Raw genomic sequence first — 21227 nt, forward strand, 5'->3', positions numbered from 1 at the left:
TTGTAGCCCAGACTAATATTTGCCAGCCAGCCCTTGCATGTAATGTGTGAGCAGAGGGTGGCGGTGGTATTGGTGTAATGTGACGGGGAGAGGGGTTTGTTGCTGGCTTATTGTCACAAGTTTTTTTGTTTTGCTTTGTTTCGAAAATCTAACATTTGGAACCCCCTTCCTCTAGAAATCCTGCTTTTGCCCCTGGGACAGCGGTCTGCATCAGACATGAGTGCATCTTTATTGCACCCATATCTGACAGCCACAAGGATATAAGTTATTCTTTTTATTCTTCAAAAGTCAAGTGTGTGAGGGTGTGGGATTTGGCGAGGGGCTGTAGGTTGATCATTTGCCTAGGGCGCCTAGATTACTAGCACTGGCCCTGTATAGACTGTCAACATCCTCTATAGAATTTCCTCAAGACTCATTGTGGGAGATTTCTTCCAGAAAAATTGATGAGCTTACTTAAAAGCTATCACTAGAACTTCAATTGAACCACATTTCTTCCCCAGAACTTTTCTTTGCACTTTCTGAATTTTTAGATTTCAATCCTGAAATGGGGCATTGATATAATTATATTCCAGATGGAGGACCCTGTATGTTTGTGGGACTTTCCTAGTTGGGGGTTATTTTTAATTATATATTGTGATTTTGCATGATAAGTTTGTTAATAACATTTCTAATTGTTACAGATTTCCCTCTCTTCATAGAGATCTAATTGTAGCCGATGTTTTTTTCATGTAGATGTTTTGAAATAAACGTGATTTATTTTATAAGCTATTTCCATGTTTTTAAATATAAATTCTGCAGTAATTGATTAACGTATAAAGTCTATAGTTCTGTTTTGTAGATTTATTTTTACCAATAAACACATATCTGGGTTATTAAAGCAAGTATTTTTGGAGGCGCAAGTGTTTTCTCTGGATGAAGGTCTCAATCCTGTCCATATCTGGCCAAAGTTGTGTACAGAGCTAAGCATCAAATCATCAAAGCAAAATGTTTAAATGCACTGCATTAGCTGTAGGAAAAGTTTCCTACTTCCATGGCAGCACAGTGTTACACAGAACATTACATTCAGGGCACAAATGGTAAACATGATAAGCTGGTTGCACACTTCAGTGCAAGTTATCTAAACCATGCAAAAAGACAAACTAAGACTGTCCACATTTATATATTATTTTTTAATTATCCTGATTAGGCCATAATTATGACAACAAGAATAAGGTCTGACTGATTTCATACTAACAGCTTTTCACCAGAGGCTCTGTACTGTAAAGGTTGTGTACTACCACTTTTACTTTGCACTAAATACATTGCAAGAACTACTTCAGGAACCTCCACATTAGAACTATGCTATATATTTATGCATTTTGCATTTCTCCAACATAGCAACTTGCATACGATACACAATCATCTGTCCTGAAATTTTCACTTGCTTTCTTTTTCCAAATACCAGGTTTGAATTGATTGGTTGTTTATAAACACCTATCTTGTCAATTAATTTGTTAATTACATTGCAATACAAATATAGCAGAGCATCTTGTATCAGATGAAAGGGGTCATGTTGGTAAGAGATCACTCCCAAAGCTGAGTTCTGTTAGACATGGCTTCCAGCAAATCACTATGTGTAAGTTAGCAAGATAAATGTATGCTTCAGAGGCCTTCTTTATGTCACCGTGTTTTCATAGTTTATATATTGTAACCAAAAGAGCCAGCCAAATGGAATGTGATATCGGTAGATACCTGCTCCATAAAGAAGCAATAGAAATAATGTATCTTCCCATGGAATTCATATAACATCACCATACTTCCAAAACATATGTTAAAATCATACCCAGTTTAGTGGACCTAATGTCATATCTCTGCTATGTACTATAGGAAATTTATGATATTCATGGAAACCAGTACTAGAACTGCCTTTGAACAGAGAGCAATAAAATAGTTGTAAAACATTAAAACAGAGTAGTATAACAGCACACTTCTTTAAGAGATGTAACAGAAAAAATAAAGGGGGACAAAGAAGTTTAAAAGTAATGAAATGTTTTTTTGAAATTGGCTCAGTTTTCAATTGATGAATTATCCTTACGTTCTAGCCATCCACAGACAGCAGAAAGTAGGTTAATTTCTGGGGGGTTTTAACTTTTTTTTACAACATTTAGATTTTATGCATGCCAATTTCTTATTACTATTTTCATTCATTAACTATTGTGACTTTTTTCATGTTAAATTCAAATTAACGTTCTGTCTTTGTGTTCTTATCATAGTTCAGATAGGCTTGGTTTTAATAACACTACATTTATTTAGTGTATTAGATCATAGTGTGTGGTAAGTCAGGAAGTAACAGAAGACTGAAGAGTGTGAGCTCTTCAACTAAATCTTTGTGGTGGCAGAACTTTGGGTTTAATACGTGAATGCAAGATATAATTTTGAGTGATTTTAGTATTTTTTTTAGATAGACCAGGTGGTTTTCTTTTGATTATTCATTTCACACCCACATACCATGCATTAACAATTAGTCCTGTGTATAAAATAAAGATTTCTTTCATATATAAACTGATAGTTTAACTTTATACTAAATACATTCTTCAACATTACTTGAAGAACCTTCACATAATAACTACGTCATATATTAAATACCAGTAAGTGGATCAGCTGCACTAAAAGAAGTTAGCACAGGTGTACTTTTGCCAAGAGCATGTATTCTAATGGACACACAGTTTTCACTAGAGGCAACTGCAATGGTAGGTGGGATTCACTGCAGGGCACCAAAGGTCTGTGACCCCAAAGGAGTTTCTCTAAATGGTTGCTGAGGTACTACCAAGGGACAAAGGAAATAGAAAATCCAAAGTTAGACCAAAGGTCAGAAAAGGTAGAATAGATGCGAAAGCATGGCCAAGTGTCACAATCCAGCAAAGGTAAATAAGAGGCAAAGACAGGTCAAAACAAAGAGTACATTAGTACAATAGCTAGCAGTAGTCTGATATATCACTCTAATCTATTGTAATAAGCAAAATTGAGGCTTGTATCTATAACCTCAGGGGTCATTAGGTGCAAGCAATAGTCAAATCAGCTCCTGGTTGTATAGAAACAGAAGACAAGAGAATAAAAGGTCCAGTGGCAGACCTCTAAATTTTACATTTATGAGCTGGATATTAGATAATGTAATGTATGCATTACTGTGAGATTTGGGATATTAGAACCAAGGCATTCCATGGCCATATAAAAGCAGGAAGCTGCAGGTGGAGTGATTTTATACAGGTCATGGCACCCCAAAGTAACTTCTGTGATTAAATTTCACAGTAGGGGTTGTTCATTGCTTATAATACGTGAGTAGTAGTTTTATGACAATGACATTAAAACATGTTTGTATTTTAACTAGCATTGCATACAATTATGTTTTGTTATACTGTAGTTTGTTTAATTCTTTTTTTAATTAATGAATTGCTTAATTGCATTTTCTTATTGTCAGTCTGTTACATAAATGCGTCTTGTGAGGCATTTATATTTGTGACAGGATGCTTTATGAGGAAAGGTCAGGGACTGGGTCAGATGCAGGGTTGATGCTGGGTGTATTTGTGATCAGTTTGATGAATGAAAGACAAGAATGAATAAGATAAGCTGTAAGTATTGTTTAAAGACAGTATATGAACTAAAGTATATTATTTTTGTTTTACCCTGGCATGGATTTTAAGTCCATAGTGAAATATATTCTCTGTGCTTATTTAAGCAGGCAGCTGCCTCCTCCTTTCTCAAATTCCAGAGACCGCCATATAGCAAAACACATAATTTCCTCAGCCCAGACTTGTCACTAGGCAGCAGTAAGTCCTAAACAATATTTTGAGGACCTGGGGGCACTAAATATAATCGTGTATGGGCAATGCAGCACAGGGAGCGCCCTATTTAGTTATGTGTGGGCAGTGGAGAACAGTGTATTGGGGACATTGTCATTTGTGGCCTGTGTGGAACAATGTACCACTGCCGCAATCATGTTTGGGCATTGTGGAACAGGGCACTACTAATATAATAACGTGTAAGTATTGTGACCCAGGGCACTAACTAAATAATAATGTGTGGGCAGTGTGGAACAGGGCACTACTGATATAATAATGTGTAGTGTGACCCAGTACACTAAATAGTAATGTGTGGGCAGTGTGGAACAGGGCACTACTGATATAATAATGTGTAGTGTGACCCAGTGCACTAAATAATAATGTGTGGGCAGTGTGGAACAGGGCACTACTAAGATAAGAACGTGTAAGCATTGTGACCCAGGACACTAGCTAAATAATAATGTGTGGGCAGTGTGGAACAGGGCACTACTGATATAATAATGTGTAAGCATTGTGACCCAGTACACTAAATAATAATGTGTGGGCAGTGTGGAACAGGGCACTACTGACATAATAATGTGTAGTGTGACCCAGTACACTAAATAATGTGTGCGCAGTGTGGAACAGGGCACTACTAATATAATAACGTGTAAGTATTGTGACCCAGGGCACTAACTAAATAATAATGTGTGGGCAGTGTGGAACAGGGCACTACTGATATAATAATGTGTAGTGTGACCCAGTACACTAAATAGTAATGTGTGGGCAGTGTGGAACAGGGCACTACTGATATAATAATGTGTAGTGTGACCCAGTACACTAAATAATAATGTGTGGGCAGTATGGAACAGGGCACTACTGATATAATAATGTGTAGTGTGACCCAGTACACTAAATAATAATGTGTGGGCAGTGTGGAACAGGGCACTACTAAGATAAGAACGTGTAAGCATTGTGACCCAGGACACTAGCTAAATAATAATGTGTGGGCAGTGTGGAACAGGGCACTACTGATATAATAATGTGTAGTGTGACCCAGTACACTAAATAATAATATGTGGGCAGTGTGGAACATGGCACTACTGATATAATAACGTGTAAGCATTGTGACCCAGGGCACTAACTAAATAATAATGTGTGAGCAGCGTGGAACAGGGCACTACTAATATAATACATACTTGCCAACTCTCCCGGAATGTCCGGGAGACTCCCGCATTTTGCGAGAGTCTCCCGGACTCCCGTGAGAGTGTGGCAATCCCCCGCATCTGGCATAATTCTGCCCACTTCCAAGTGAAGTGGTCAGAACCTGGCAGAACATGGCAGAACCCTATGGTCTGTGTATAGCTGTCACTGCTGAATCCCGTATTTTTAAGCCATTGGCCTTATTTGGGACCAATTACTAAAGCAAATGGGCTCACAGAACAATATTTGTGTTGGTAACTAAGAGATTGTTCTGTAAAAAAATAACACTGACTACAAACATTAACATTTAAACATTTCAGGCTGCCTTGATAGCTATGGTCATGCAGGGCTGCCAAGAGGAATTCAGGGTCTGGCACAACAAATTCATGCAAGTTAAAAAAAATTGCGCCGCCACGGAGCAGTGGCGCAAAATTGGGAGTGGGTGTGGTCATGCAATTGGGGGTGTGGCTATGCATCATTGGGGCATGCCTAGTGGGGAAAAGCGCTAGCCCCTGAATTCACCGGAGCATCACATATGTCCAAGCACTCCTGACTTTCAACACATCTAGCACCACAGTGTAGTACACAAAGAATGCAGTGTGTACACAGTCTTGGCCTGTACCTTACATTGGGCAGAACACTCACCAAAAATTCATTCTCATCCCCCTGTACCATGCTGAATTTGCCCTCCTTCCTTCATCCCCCTGTGCCATGCTGAATTTGCTCCCCCCTTCCTTCATCCCCCTGTGCCATGCTGAATTTGCCTCCCTTCCTTCATCCCCCTGTGCCAGGCTGAATTTGCCCTCCTTCCTTCATCCCCCTGTGCCATGCTGAATTTGCTCCCCCCTTCCTTCATCCCCCTGTGCCAGGCTGAATTTGCCCCCCTTCCTTCATCCCCCTGTGCCATGCTGAATTTGTCCCCCTTCCTTCATCCCCCTGTGCCAGGCTGAATTTGCCCCCCTTCCTTCATCCCCCTGTACCATGCTGAATTTGCCCCCCTTCCTTCATCCCCCTGTGCCATGCTGAATTTGCCCCCCTTTCTTCAACCCCCGTGCCATGCTGAATTTGCCCCCCCCTTCCTTCAACCCCCGTGCCATGCTGAATTTGCCCCCCTTCTTTCAACCTCCTGTGCCATGCTGAATTTGCCCCCTTCCTTCATCCCCCTGTGCCATGCTGAATTTGCCCCCCTTTCTTCATCCCCCTGTGCCAGGCTGAATTTGCCCCCCTTCCTTCATCCCCCTGTACCATGCTGAATTTGCCCCCCTTCCTTCATCCCCCTGTGCCATGCTGAATTTGCCCCCCTTCCTTCATCCCCCTGTGCCATGCTGAATTTGCCCCCCCTCCTTCATCCCCTGTGCCTCTCTGCGTTTCTCCTCTTTTACTTACCTCTGTATTGCTTTCTTTCATCCTTCTTTTCTTTTCGTCTGTCTGTCTTATGTCTTCTGTCTTCTTCACTGAATGACGGGCGTGGCGTGATGACGTCACGCCCGACATTCACTGCAAACAGAGGAGGGGAGAAGGACGCCGGCGCCGCGATCATGTGAGTATTTGTATACACACATGATCGCGGCGTCGGGGGAGCACATATCAAGAGAAAAGAGTGAAGGGAGTAAATCAAGAAATCCTATGAAAAGCTACTTTTACAAATGTATTTTATACATGCATAAATATACATGCATTAGAGAAATACGTGAAATTACTTAAATTAATATGTCAATAAAAAGCCTCTTATGAGCTATAAAGTCAGGTTTAAGTATGAAATACATTTTTGACCTGTGTGACCTTGTGTTATGAATAACAGTTTATAGAATAGCTACTAATGTGGTACCACTTCTATTTGCATCCTATTATCCTGAGGTAGCTTAGGTATCCTTAGGTATCAGTAATGCCTAAGCACAACCTAAACACTTATGTTAGAGCATAACCTTTTAGTGTTAAGAAGACCTTAAAGGCATAAACAACTTGTTAAGTTTTCTCTACATTAGGGCCAATATTTGGTATGGCCAATGAGAATCTTCTTTCATCATTCACATTCTTGTAGATGCCAGACTTGTAATCACTAAAATAAAACTGAAAGCAAAACCCTCCATATAATATGTTTACAGCAACAAAGGCCAGTATTTTGTAATTCCCCAAGTCCATCTTGTTATAGTCTCATGATCAGCATGTCATAAAATATTTTTTTCTGTTGTACAATATTTTGGCTGTGGCAAGAATAATGCTACTCGCATATTATATTTGATACATTTGGAGAAATCTGAAAGAAAAAGGATTCATGAATACTAGCAGAGAGTAAGCTGGACAGTATATTATGGAATGCGTAACACAGGGCATAGAATGCATGTAATGCAAACATATGTGTCCTCTTACCAAGCTGTAATATAATAGATAACCACTGTATCACAGTGAAAACCAATTGGGTCCCCCTTAGGCTGGGTACACACAACTGAAAATTTCTCAAGGTACAATATCATTAACGATTTTACCAATGACTAAAAGTCCGGATCAGCATGCCGATTCATGCGTACTCACTACAGACGTTTTACAAGATTTACGTTCAGATCTGTGCTTTTCACCTGTCACAACAATCGTCTGAAAAGACCCTATGGAGATCTGCCTACATATTGTAACATAGTTTATAGAGATTCTTAGTCCATTTCTACAATCAAATCAAGCGATATGATGTGCATTGGAATGATTATTGTTCATCGTTAATGCAATGTCAGGCCGACCAGTCATTTATTGTGTAATTGGACCGATAATCGTGTGAAAAACCTATAGTGTGTACCCAGCCTTACTAAATAATCAGTATAATAACTTTGACATTGAATTTTATTTTAGAGGGGGTTTACGGTACAACATTTTTCTAAACACCTCCTCTTGCAATGATCATAGATTCTATGCCAGGGACAAAACTCTGGAGGTTTTACCTGCCTCTTTGTGCTGCAGGGCAGGACATCAGGGACCTACATCCACTCGCCTAACTTTAAAACACGGCATCTAAATATAACTTATTGCTTAGGTTGGGGGATTTTTTATTATGCCATGCCCTCTGCACTATATGGCAGCTAAATTTTCTTTATCCTTTTTTTTTTTACATTTGCAGTAATAAATGAGAAAGTTTCGCTAAGACATCTAACCCATGATATAACTGTGGCGATAGAGTTAAAACAAAATATGTTTTGTAATAGTTTTATCATAGTCAGGGGTTGAAATATCTGATGTATTTCTTGTGTGTGATTTCTGATACTCACTGTGGCCATTAAAAGAGTTAATCTAATGTAATTGGCATCTTCCCTTGTCCAGGTTCTACGTTATCTCCTGTTGAAAGAAATAAAAATCACTTAAGTGAGATGGCTGTTTAGAGTATCTTATAAAAAACACTTGTTACAAAATATAGATTTTACCCTTTGATAACAATCTAGATTTAGGTATTTTTTGTTAACTCAGAGGATGTGGGCATAGGAAGGTGTTAGGATTGCAAATTAACAATGTGGTGAAAATCATATGTTGGCTAGCCAGATGGACTCCAGACAAATCCAAATGACAGCTGCCTATGTGCTTATATAAAAAAAAAATATGGATTTCAAACAATTTATTCATATTTCATGATTTGGGGAAATCTTAGTACCAAATTAAGTTCAGGGACAAAAATGCAGGAGGTGTGCATATTATAAAGGACTACTCTCTTCCCATAGTACAGTGCTACAGTGCTTCAATTGTTAAATATAGGGGACTTGTCGCAATTGAGCATTAAGGGTTAAATTATTGTCTGCACTGTCAGCACAGTACTCCTTGTATAATTGTATAATGTAAATGTACAGGATGTTGGTAAAATGTGTTAACTGGCAAAAAATAGATTGTAACTCACCATGGTGGCCTGTGAGGATCAGGGCACCTCTAGAAGTAATGTGGCCCACTCCAGTTCCTGTTCATGATAACAAGCAACTTCATTTCTGAAAGGCCAATGTGGGTCCAGCATTTCTGGAGATATTTGGGCTACCTCAACCAGTTTCCCCATGTGGGGACCAGAGAGAAGCAGTGCTGAACCTCTTTCCAGTAGAGCTGGCAGGATTCTGGCAAGGATTCTAATGAATCATGCTGGAGTGCTACCTGCTGATGACCCCAAAGAGCAAAGCTTAACAGTCATGCTCAAAGAGCTCTGGCTGCAGTATTAGGGAGGCTGCTGCCTCAGGATCTGGCTACAATGCCTCTGGAGCTGATTTTAACTTTGAGGGGTGCTAAACCCCTGACCAGGTCTCCTGGAAGTTACTTTGGGTGGGAGTTTTAATGATAAATATCCTAGCCCAGACCAATTCACATGCAATATAAGTTGCTCAACCTGGAGAGGTTAAATGGACAGGGCACTGGACTACCCCTTGCCAACCTATGTATAAACACTATATAAAAATGGCAGTAAAACCACATATGAAGTGTGTGTGTATGTGTATGTGTGTGTGTGTGTGTGTGTGTGTGTGTGTGTGTGTGTGTGTGTGTGTGTGTGTGTGTGTGTGTGTGTGTGTGTGTGTGAGATCACTACATTTTAGAAGTCTGTAACTGCTCTTTTAAGAGCTACTATTGAGCAATAAAGTCTACTACTACTACTACTAACATTCCTATTCTATTAATGTAGGATGTAGTTGAAAGTAGACAGTGAAAATGTCTACACCAAAATGTCATAAGGTCGACAGTCATAATGCCTACATGTTCAGAAGGTCAAAACAGTTAAAATGTCGACATGTAAAATGTCCATGTATTGGCGTTTTAAATCTAGAGATTTATGTAGACATTTTCACTGTCGACTTTACAACCCTGTACACATTTTACTTGTTAACATTTTAACTGTGTCGACCTTCTGAACATGTAGACATTGTGAGTTTCGACCTTATAACTGTGTCTACCTTATGACTGCAGACATTTTGGTGTAGAAATTTTCACTGTAGACATTTTCACTGTCAACTTTTCATACCCAACCTATTACTGCAAGACACCTATGCCTGCAGACATCCTGCTCTAATCCAACTACTGGCTGCCTTGTGTTGAACCCAACATCTGGGTCAATACTCTGTCTGTGACCCTGCAGTCTTGATCCAAAGTAAGCCACACACATCACTCAGAACTAAGGTATACTAGATGCCGTGAAGGAGCCTGTTATTGGCAGCAACTACTCTCCTATGACTGGGGACACAACAGTAATGCACAGTTGGCAGTTCACAATCAGTGAGTGTCTAGTGGCCAAGAAGCGCCAGCAGGAGAAGTCAGTAATGACAAGTTACTGATGGCAAGGAACCCCAAGACAAATATTTAAAACCACCTTCCTATTGCAAGGCATTTGCTGCAATATAGTGGTAATCCACTGTATTGCAGTTTAACAAGATGACACATTTGATGAACACCCACAGTTTGCTTCTTGCAAACATAATTCTGCACAAGTACTATTTACAACCCACACTACAAATTTTTGTAATTAACATAAGACTTTAGTCCCTTATTGCCCATCACCATTAATTGTTTATCTCCTCAATATATGATGGGTGTTGCTAAACAATTGTCGGAAAGCTTAAATTGAAAAGGGTTAAAACACTTTTCTTAAAACAAAACAAAAAAAATGTACAAACTTAAATTAATCCCAAATAATTGACATCTTCCATTTAACACCACAATCACGTGATATAAAATGAAGGTGGGAATTCAAGGGTGTATTGTTTAATTAGGCAGAATGGTAAGTTCTTGAGATACAATACTCTCAGGGCAAAGCTTGTATGACTGATAGAGACACACCCAATAAACCAAGCTAACATGTGAAACAATCACAGAATAAATGCTCTAACTCAGCACTTTCCCAGTTGCCTGAACCAGATTTACAAATTCAGCATCTGTCAGTCAAGATTTTTTTTATTTTCTCATGAGCTTTCTCTAATTGTATTGTCTTAAAAACAATTTCCTTTTAGTAACATTTAAAAAAGTTAAGCTAGTTTACATTTTAATCACAGAATATGAAAGGGGATTATTGGATCATGTAATATCAGTATCAGAATGTTAGATTGTTTTTAAAGTGGAAGCAAGTTAAATAATTAAAATTGCATGCTCTAAACATTTATTTGTAGACCTGGAAGCAATAAATAATATTTTTGGTTGACTTGCATAAATTCTACACTAGCTGCTTTTTCTATCTGGGAGCTGCTATGTTGATGTCTATCAATGTTTTTTGGTACTGTAATTCATGATAGTCAAAGGCTTTGTTTTTATTGAGTTTTTAAGCTTCTAATGTAAATAGTGTCTTGGATTCATATTCAATGCACAACCTTTTACAGAATAATAGTTGTTGAACTTTGTACCAGTTTCCTATACTGAACTTTTATGTTTTATGATAAGAATATCTTGTTGCCAGGAAACAATCAATCTGGTGTGTGAGTCACGGACATTTATAGTTCCCGGTCTTGCTACATTTGTAGGACACCCCTCCAGATTTCTATTTACTTGGTTTGTTATATGCAGTGGTAGCTTTTTTTTTTATTAACTCAGACTACTACAGTACATTATGTTGAATTAACTGTGAAAGTGTTCTCCAGAAAAAGGGAGCGATCATTGGCACCTACCCAAGCAGAGCTTTAAACAATAATTTGGAATGACTGCCATGTATACACACCCATAGAAAACAGAAGCTCAGTCTGATGTTTTAATCAGTGTTTAGTGTCCTTATAGCTGCACAATGGAGGTGTATATATGTCAACATTTGAATTCAAATTTGTGTCTTGTTTTGATGGGCCAGGTATTCCACAGTACGTCACACTCCATGTCCGCAAGTCAGACAGTGTATTATACTTTCAACAGCACATAATCCTGATACAATTCAACCATCTCGATAACTAAGCACACAGAATAAATGCAAGAACTGAAAGTTCAATCCAATATATAAGAAGTCAAAATCTCACGTGATCAATTCCTAAAAGTTTTTTTTAATTGCTATTATGATGTAGTATGTAAGCAATATAAACTTATTATGTTAATATTACATTGATGTTTATAGAAAAATATATAAATTAATTATTTCATGCGCTAAATATTAAAAGGAAGTGGGATGAATATACTTGAAAAAGCCTTAACATGTTACTTTATCTCTGTCTGACCAGAGTACAACAGTTACATTCAACTATGGCTAGTCAAATAGGGGACCTTTGACCTCAGAAGTACTAACAGATAACAAGATATCTTGTATTTGCATGTAATATGGTAGCATACACTAATGCTAGTGTAGCCCTTAATCAATTTCCAACTGATTTGCATAAATTTCAATTACAAGCTCAATTAATTACATGAATATGCTTATGAAATGAGGATATTATAAAGTAGATATTTAAACAAAAAAATAATTAATTTACATATTTTGCTATAAACATCAATGTAATATTAACATACTAAGTTTATATTTCTTACATACAACATCATAATAACAATTAAAAAAAACTTTTAGGAATTGATCACATGAGATTTTTGTATCACAGTTAAACATGAATACTTAAGGTATAATGTAAAGGTATACTAACATTAGCTAAGGATTTCAACAATGCTTTAATAGGAATCTACTTTAAGAATAGGCTTTGCTAATTTTAGTCCAACACATTAATTTATTTTCCAGTGTTTTTCATGTATATCTGGTTGGTAAATATATTTTGGTACCAATAATGATGACAGTCAGTGCCAACAAATAACATTATTTCTTTATAAGAGCAAAATTTTCTAAACTGTTTCACATAATATTCATCTCATTCTGTATTTGGCCAATACATTTTCCATGTTTGCGGAAAAACACACCGTTTACACAAACCCTTCTTTGCACAGTGATCCCCCATTCCCCACAGATATCCATCCATTTTTCCAAAAAAGATTTCTCAACACCCATTGTACAGAGATCCACCCACTTGCCTTTTGCAAGTGGAAGGTTCTTCCTCATGTGCTCAGAATCTTGACATGACTTTGTGTAGGTTCCAGGCCTACACATAACTATAAACACCTTTGTCATCATAGAGATGCTCATAGTCTTAACATCCAAGAGATGGTCTTTGCACTGAATTTCCCAGAACCCTACAGTCATATCAAGGTTCCAGGTGGGAACTTCATCTCCACAAAGCCAGGGCTGACCTCAGGGCCTCACTTGTTCACCTCAATGTAATAGAGAGTGGCCTGTGTACAAGCAATACAGCGTGTGACAGCTGAGGTGCTGAAAAGTTTACCTGACACCTCCGCTGTCATAAGAAAGGTGATTGGGCATATCCCTGATGCTACACATTTCAGTCATGCTCCTATATCTTAAGCAGAGTTGTTTATTTTCATTGTCCCCGATATATTATACAGCTCTGCTCTATGCAATTAATTAAACTCTATCCAGAAAACAGCTTTGCTTGCATTCCAAGTCAACAAAAAATACAGCTTTGCCTGTTCATATAAAGTATGAACAGATGGAAGAATGTCATAAACTTACCTGTCCTCGCTCCAGCGCTGTCTGCTCTCTGCGATCAGAAGCTGCACTTCTAGGTATCGGCGGTCACATGATCGCTAGTTCAGGGCGGGGATTTTGAACTGCTGGTTATTTAAACCTCACTCTGACATTCGGCTAGTGTCAGAGCAACTTGTACGCTTCCTTGCTCCTATCCTGCGTGGATCCTTGTGCCATTCTGTGCCTGATTTGATTCCTGTGCACCAGTTCAGCCTGTTTAACTTCTCTGATTCCTCTGCATATGTGTACCGAACCGGCTTGATGACCACCCACTGCTGTTATCTTGTGCTCCTGACCGGGTTTGCCTGACAGTGCCTCTGCCTGCTGTTTTTGTACCTCTGCTGCCCAATTGTGTACCGAACCAAGGAAATCCCCTCACGCTGAGATTGCCTGCTGAATCTGTACTGTGCCTACCTGTGTGTGTACCAGGTCCTGTTGCCTGATTACATGTGCCTACCTGTTCATCCGCTAGTGCTACATCCAGAGGCAGACCAGAGGACCGCGACCTGTGAACTCCCGGCAGCTAAGCCCATTCTGCTTTGAGGCGGTTCTTGGTGAACACCAAGGAGTTCATTAGACTCCGCACCACTGGTAAGGCAGTGTCAATCGAGATTAGCACTAAGATCCAGCCTAATCCGCTGCAGTTTGCTCTGACTATAGATTCAGCGGACAATCCCTCTCCTAAGGATCTCTTAGAGCATCTGGTAGGAAGAGTGGAGAAGCATGAAACAAATCAAGAGCAGCTTCTAAAAATTCTCCAGAGTCTTTCCGTACGTATGGATGCTATCCAGAATTTCTTAGTAGTTTCCGTATCATTGGCACCTGTGGCCTCTGCTCCTGATCCTTCTTCTACAGCTGTTGCAACCACCTCCCAGTTGCGTATACCTAATCCCCCTAAGTTTGAGATATATATATATATATATATATATATATATAGTTTTTATATATATAAAAATATATATATAAAAACTTATATGAATTACCATCCATAAATCAGGACTAAGTGGAATGGCTGTGGGGATTATCATCTGTGTATTCCAGTGAACACACAAATCTTTGAATTAGCAGCTCCACCATTTTGTGAGTGACAGCAATCTCACTCCATGATAGTGCTGAATCTGCAGCTAACCACAGGATGTGATAGCATACCATGTCTGTATAGCGCAAGTAACAAGTCCATTAAGGTTTCTGCCTTAATCGTCGTCATTTCATTGCTTATTGTAAGAGTTTCAATAGTTTTCTTACATTGTAGATTGTGTATAAGAAACCTTAATTGGACATGTTAAACCGTATTTTGTATTTTTGTAGGATTTTTGTCTATGGAATAGATCCCACCTGTCCCCTACTGTTTTGATAAAGTAATTTTTCCTCAGATTTTCTCTAAACCTAGTACCCTCCATTTCCAGTGCATGTCTTTTTTTTCACATATGCCCAACTGCCCACCAGCTTTGTAACCCCAGGCACACGTCACCGCCGATTGCACCAGCTTTAATCTCATGTTACCTCCTGTGTATCAGTGTCTCTCACTTGACACCCCATTCTCACCAGCTCTATTTTCACTTGTCACCAACGAATCTTTCAAATGTCACTCCCTGCGCACCAGCTTATGTCACATGTCACACATGTATGTATGTGCAGGCAGGCAGTGATGGGATGAAGTATGTATGTTCTGGCAGCCATTGGTACATATGTATGTTCTGGCAGCCATTGGTACATATGTATGTTCTGGCAGACAGTGGCGGGGTGCAGTATGCATGTTCTGGCTGGCAGTGATGGGATGAAGTATGTATGTACTGCCAGGCATTGATGCAGTATGTATGTTCTGGCAGACAGTTGTAGGGTCTGTCTGTCTGTTGTGGCAGATAGTGGTGGGGCACAGAATATATGTATGTATATGTTCTGGCAGGAAATAATGGGGTGCAGAATGTATCTTCTTGCAGGCAGCAATGTGGTGCAGTATGTATGTAAGTGTGTTTTGGCAGGCAGTGATAGGGTGCAGAATGTACATATGTTCGTTATGGCAGGCTGTGATAGGATGCAGTATGTATGTTGTGGTAGACAGTGGTGGGGTGCAGTATGCATGTATGTTCTGGCAGACGGTGGTGGCGTGCAGTATCTATGCATGCATGTTCTGGCAGTCAGTGGCGGCGTGCAGTATGTATGCTTGCATGTCCTGGCAGTCAGTGGCGGCATGCAGTACGTATGCATGTATGTTCTGGCAGTCAGTGGCGGCGTGCAGTATGTATGCATGCATGCTCTGGCAGTCAGAAATGTGGTGCAGTATGTACCACATTGTGCTTATGTGCTTCCCACCAGCACCCGCAGCACTGTAATCACCTCCCCAGTCCTTAAACTTGAGTCCTTGTTGATGCTGGTCACCAGTGAAAGCAGACAGACTTTTACAGAGATTCTGACAGAAAAGTCCTCCAAGACAGGAAGTGATGAAACGGACTCCATGGTTTCAGCAGCAGAGTTCTCACACAGCAGTACAGTACAACACTGGGAAGGAGCAACACAGCCCACAGCAGGCAATGAGAAATGGGTGTGTATAGATTATCTGCAGCTTCTCTCCAGTACATGTCACTTGTAAAGAGGGACATGTCAGATGCTAATGTCCAGATGCCTCACATCTACTCCCCGCTGTGATTAACACTGAGTGTGATCAGTACAAGTACCACAAAGCACTTTTGAATAAATTAACTGATGTCACTGAGGGGCGGGAGGTTTACAATGGATTCGCTAACAGCTGTCTCAGGGAGAGATTAAACTCTCAATTGAGAGCAGTGCCTGGGCTAATAGTACTACAGGGTACCCCTCCCATATCCCCAAAACACTAACCAGCTCCCCTGTGGCAAGAAAATGTGGGTAATTTCTTCAACTCAGAGATGAAAATCCCTTAGCCAGAGACTCAGCCATGTTTGTGCTCTCAAGTGAAGCCAGTCTGAGTATACCCAGCACAAACCTCTAACTGACATGTGCAACGTTATGAAATCCCCTATCTTTAAAATGGGGCATCTTTTACCAAATTGTAAAAAAAACTATAACTTTCTCAAAATTTTAAACCCTCAAAGGCACTCCTCAGCCCTAATAGCTTTCTTATAAAACAAACCCCAAGTCTTTAGACTGCCTGTACAGTGAGTTACTCTCACCCAAAAAAAAACAGAAAACCGATGACTTTTGCAAAACAGGAAGTGGAAAAAAACGGTGAGATTTTGAACTTTAGAAAGTTGGCAGCGGGCACCTATGGACGGTTCTTCATTCGCATGCCAAATTTCAGTTTAATAGCTTTAATACTTTTTAAAATGTAGCCCCTCAAACACCATGCCCCCCTCTCACAGATTTCTAATGGCAGAATGTTGTTTATTAGATGCAACCTTAATATAAGGGCACGACTGTGCCCTTATAATAATTGTATTAATAACACTTGGATCCTTTACCAATCGAGGGACACAAAAAACTGACAATTTCTGCAGGGGCTTGACATGTTACATAATAATACCCATTTTCAGACTTCTAACTATACACTATTTGTTGGAAACAAGCAGAGCTGTAACTAGGGCAGTGCGGGCGGTGCTGTCACCCAGGGCGCAAGCCCAAAGGGGCGAACGGCCGCCCGCTACTTGCCCTGGCTCTGTGACTGCAGATTACCGGCACTCAGCGAATCCAAAATGGTGCCCAGCACCCGGGACCTCTTAAGAGCCCATGTTGTGCATACTAAGAGTTTAAGACTCTCTCCTCCACTCCTCTTTTACAGTCTCTCTCCCCTCACCTCATCTCTGTGTGTGTGACAGCTAAAGCATACCATCTGATTCACGGACTTAGGAGGGACGGGGCTTATCGGAAAGTGGGCATGGCTTCCTCCTCATTTACATCTGTCTCCGAAGAAATCTCCCTAAGTGTGACAGCTTCTGTCTCCACCCTTTCCTTGTGAGAGCCTCTGCCCGCCTCTAACCCCCCACCCCCTTTGTGTGTGACAGTTTCTGTCCTGCTTCCCTTCAGGTATCAGCTTTTATCTCCTCCCCCCAGGCAAGTGAAGCTTTTGTCTCCCTTCTTCTACCCCCCTACATGTCACAGTTGGGCTGGCATAGGTGCAGTGTGGAGACAGGTTTGGCATTGATGTAGTATAGTAGAGATGGATGACATAGGTGCAGTGTGGGGCCAGGGCTGACATTGGTGTAGTGTGGTTGGCATTTGTGCAGTGTGGGGCCAGGGCTGGCATTGGTGTAGTGTGGGTAGAGGGGGTGGCATATGTGCAGTGTGGGGCCAGGGCTGGCATTGGTGTAGTGTGGGGACAGGTCTGGAATTGGTGTAGAGGGGGTGACATAGGTTCAGTGTGGGGACAGGTCTGGCATTGGTGTAGTGTGGGTAGAGGTGGTGGCATAGGTGCAGTGTGGGGACAGGCCTGGCATTGGTGTAGAGGGGGTGGCATAGGTTCAGTGTGGGGACAGGTCTGGCATTGGTGTAGTGTGGGTAGAGGGGGTGGCATAGGTGCAGTGTGGGGCCAGGGCTGGCACTTGTGTAGTGTGGGTAGAGGGGGTGGCATAGGTGCAGTGTGCAGTGTACTGTTTTTTTCATGTAGCACACAAATACTTGATAGCTTAATTGTACACTGAAATTTAAAGTTGATATTTGTGTGCTACATGAAAAAACAGTCAGTATTTAATGTATGTGCAAAACAGAATTCTAATTTGCACCCCTTGCATTGTAACATGGTTTTGTCCAGGAGACTAAAATAAGAAGTTTCTCAAGTTAAGATCCTTAATCCTATGTGAGTAAGTTGAGAAGCAAGATAGTAAAGTCTAAGGTTAGGCAGGGCCAGTCCACCTGAGCTTTTTGTCCTACATAAAGTATTGAAGCACACCCTACCTCTTTTCCTTCCCCATATGAACGAGATTAGATATTTATTATTATTTTGAAACACATGTATTGGCAAATACACTGGAGAGTGCTGTAGAGTATATAAATATTTGGGTAGGATTAGCATTTTAATAAGATTAATTCTTCCAGTGACTGTAAGGGGAAGCCTTCTCCACGTATGACACTTATTTTTAAGGTATTCAGTTATTAGGTCTATATTGAGTTTGACGTAATCAGACGCTAGAGCTGTCATGCAAATTCCCAAATACTTAAACCTGTTGGTCCACTGTAGTGACTGGCAGAGCACAGCATCAAGCGGAGGTTGCCAAACCACTGGGAAAACCATTGATTTATTCCAATTGATCCAGAGACTAGAACCCTCAACCACCTCCAGAAGATTTGTCATAGAGCCTTAATGGTCTTTAAGAAAGATCAGCATATCGTCTGCATATAGCCAAGGCAAGTAAAGCAGGGGGCAATGGGCAACCCTGTCGGGTGGTCCTACCCAGACCATACGGGACTGTCATAAAAACCATTATCACTTATCCTGGCCACCAGAGCCGAATAGAGGAGCCTAACAAGTGTGTTAAATCTGGAGCCAAAACCGAAACTCTCCAGAACCTGCCATAGATTGTCCCACTCGACCAAGTCAAAGGCCCTGGTCACATCCCAGGACACGACCACTGCCTTCTCCCCAGACGACTGATCCTTCTGGATTTGCATAAATAATCGCCTGATGTTAATCTTGTATGACTCCATTAAGCCTTATATATAGGATTTTAGCAAGGATCTTGGCATCAGTGGTGATTAAGGATATAGGGCGGTATGATTCTGGGTGTAAGGGATCTTTACCCGGTTTTAATATAAGGATGACTATGAACTCTGACATAAATGGGGACAGCGAACCACACTCCAAGAACTGGGAATAAATTTCTACAAGTTTGGGAACAAAAAAATGTGCTGTATTCTTTATGCACTTCTATAGGAATACTATCAATACCTGGGGCCTTATGACTTGGAAATAACAAAATTGGCTGCCGCAATTTCCTCCACTATAATAGGGGAGTCTAGGAGGTCGGTCGACTCTGGTGACATCCGTGGGAGTTTAACTCTTCTAAGATAATTATCAAGCTGGGTGGATGCATATTGTGTCTTTCTTGAATATAAATTACTGTAATAGTCAAAGAAAACCTCAGCAAATTTAGGTCCTGTAAAGTGTTTTACATTATATTTGTCTAAGATAGTTGGAATTGTCCTGCTGGACATCTCATCTCATCAGACATGCCAGATAACTCCCCCCATGTCGGCTTGGAAATACTGATTATGTCTAGAGAACAGAAGCCTTTGACTATTTTTATCATATAGGAAGATGGAACAATCAGATTGAGCCCGTAACCAGTTTAATCTGTTGTTAACATTGTGTGTATCATTATATAAGACCTCCAGGTCTCAGCATTTCTGTTCCAATTCAGTCTACCTCTGACTATTCATTTTTTTAATTCCAGCTATTTTGTTTATAAATGTGCCCCTTTAAAGCCTTAAACGAGCCCCACAACACAACGGCACTGATGTTTACCGAGTTGTCAAAAAAATAATTCTCCCAAAGGTTCGTCAATCCCGTACCATGATCCAGTCTGGTCAACCAATGTCGATTTAGCTTCCAGAACTGTAGGCCCCGCTGAGCCATATGGTCAAGGTCAGTCAGGATTGGGGAGTGATTAAAAATGCCTCTAGTCAGGTAATCGTCTTCAGACACCAAAGGTTGCAGACTACGAGAAGCAAGGACCATGTCTATTCTTGAAAGGGAGTGGTGAGTATGGGAAAGACATCTGGGTTTCTAAACCTTCAAATTTCTATCAGCCCCATATCATTGCTAAGTTTACCAAAATTAGTTGGTCTATTAGGCAGTATTATGGGGTCTTCCCGCCATCTATCTATATTAACATCTATTACATTATTAAAGTCTCCCAGACACAAGACTGCTGTATCAGGGGCTGTGGCCATGAAAGCTGCACCTTTGCAAATAATGTTGTTATTGTACGGGGAAGGGATATATACTGTTAATATAACCATTGGGGTATAGCTAAATGAGGCTTTGAGAAAAATATATCTGCCCTCTGGACCCGATCCAAGACAAAGTTAAGCTGTTTTTTAACTAGAACTGAGACACCTCTGGAGTATGTTGAATAAGTGGCATGATAGGCCCATCCTACCCAGGATGTCTTAAGGGAAAGAACCTTACTACCAGTAAGATGAGTTTCTAGTAGACACACTACATCAGGATAAAACTTTCTGACCTAGCTCAGCACCAGTGACCGCTTTATTTTGTCATTTAGCCCCCTAACGTTCCAAGCAAGCAGACAGAGTCCCCCCCAAGCAGATTCACTCTGTCAATATACAATAATAACTCCCACACTACAAACCCCAGTGCTGTAGTTACAAATTATGGAGAAAACACAGCAGACAAAACCCAATTTACAGACCCTCGTATTATAATTATTATGTTTGGTAGCGGAATATAGTCCAATGTAAAGGTTCCTTTGCTGTAGATATAATTTCCTGAGCTTTTTGTACAAATGAGATTTCAGATGCAGAACCCCGTGTGTTGGTGGGAGGCGTGAGAAAAGTCAGAGAAGTTAGGGTGAAGACTCCAAATTTTTCTGTGTCTTTTGCATTCAGTTCCCTTAGCCAGCCTTAAATCATACTTCCCAGATGTTTTAGAATTAGTCAGGCAGGGGAAACTCTTAATGAAGTCCTGTATGTGTTTAACACTGTGTGTTCACAGATTGTTAGCAGCCTGTCACTGGGGTAGATATATTAATTTACAGGAACATATATAGAGAGGATAGAGGGGTAGAGAGGATAAGAGGTCT

The sequence above is a fragment of the Mixophyes fleayi genome, chromosome 5, assembly GCF_038048845.1.
Source record: "Mixophyes fleayi isolate aMixFle1 chromosome 5, aMixFle1.hap1, whole genome shotgun sequence".
NCBI lineage: Eukaryota > Metazoa > Chordata > Amphibia > Anura > Limnodynastidae > Mixophyes > Mixophyes fleayi.